Below are 1,372 nucleotides of genomic sequence, written 5' to 3' on the forward strand. Positions count from 1 at the left end.
ACGTAAACACACCGGCATCGGTTGTCAAGCGATGTTGTTGGGGGACAAACACAGACACACAAACATATACACACACATATCTATACATATACATATATACGACAGGCTTCTTCCAGTTTCCATCTACCAAATCCACTCACAAGGCTTTGGTCAGCCCGAGACTATAGTAGAAAACACTTGCCCAAGGTGCCACCCAGTGGGAATGAACCCCAGAACCATGTGGTTGGTAAGCAAGCTACTTACCACACAGCCACTCCTGTGCCTATTATTATTATTATTATTATTATTATTATTATTATTATCGGAAGTTGTCTTATTAACATTTTCACTGGTCAAACCCTCGCATTAGTCATAATTCTTTCATTGCAAGGAGTGTGTTATGTTTAAGCTGGAAAAGAAAAACAAAGATCGAAGAAGAAAAGAGAAAGGAAGGCGAATAAGAAATAAACGAATAAATAAATGAATAAATAAAGAAAGAAAGAAAGGAAGAAATAAAAATGATAAAAATCAATAAAAGGTAAAACACCCTCTGAAATAAGCTGTGATCTTATAAAGCGATATCTCTGTAATCTGTAAAACAATACAGTGTGTGATTAGGTTTGAAACATTGCTCCTGTGTTGGCAGGGAAATGGTTTTTAACAATGTTGTGAGACGAACGATAAACATTGCGCAATGTGTTTGTGATTTCTTTTAACTAGAGAGGTAATGTAATGTTTTTTTCTGATTTCTTTCAACTAGAGAGGTTGTGTTGCTGTACTACACTTTCATCTTCCTTTGGTCTTCTTTCCTCCTTTCTTTCTTTATTTATTTATTTCTTATCTCCTTTCCTCCTTTCTTTCTTCTTCTTCCTCTCCTTTTTCTTCTTCTTCCTCTCCTTCTTCTAATTCTCCTTCTTCTACCGCCTTGCTTTTGTTCTTCTCTTTCCTGTCCTACCTTTTCCTTTATCTTCCACTCAGCCTCCTTCCCTCTTCCCTTTTATCTTTTTTCTTCTTTCTTGTTCATTGTTGTTGTAGTAGCTGTCTATTCTTCTCATCTTCCACCTTCTCCTCCTCTTCCTTTTTTTCTCCTCTTTCTTTTTCTCTATTCCTTCTCCTCCTACTCCACCTCCATTAACACCACTGGCATCTCTGCCTCCCCCCCTTTATTGTCACCTTCCTCACTACCTTCATCACCAACGTCCCTTCTACATCAACATTAACCCATCCAATACTTATCTGCCTAAAACCATCTCCATTAAACTGTTGAAACACAAAATGAAACCCTCAGTTGAAATCTCATTCCTCCACGAAATACATTAAGATTTAAGTATAAATGTACAGCAAACATGGAACCTTGGACAAATATATATATATATATATATATATATATATA

General features: G+C 36.4%; 1 protein-coding gene across 6 annotated transcripts in view; it reads left to right on the forward strand.

The window, feature by feature from the left end:
• The window catches only part of LOC106883162 (clavesin-2), a 108,696-nt gene that overhangs the window by 65,688 nt on the left and 41,636 nt on the right, over positions 1–1,372 (forward strand). The window contains exon 1 of one of the 6 annotated variants that reach the window (XM_052976172.1): positions 499–517. The exons of 4 other annotated variants lie outside the window; for them this stretch is intronic. The gene's annotated coding sequence lies outside the window, so the exon portion shown is untranslated. Of the gene's footprint in view, positions 1–498; positions 518–548; positions 704–1,372 lie in introns of those variants that run through there. One more of the 6 variants, XM_014934078.2, reaches the window with a different exon arrangement.

The sequence above is a fragment of the Octopus bimaculoides genome, chromosome 24 (assembly GCF_001194135.2).
Source record: "Octopus bimaculoides isolate UCB-OBI-ISO-001 chromosome 24, ASM119413v2, whole genome shotgun sequence".
Classification (NCBI taxonomy): Eukaryota; Metazoa; Mollusca; class Cephalopoda; order Octopoda; family Octopodidae; genus Octopus; species Octopus bimaculoides.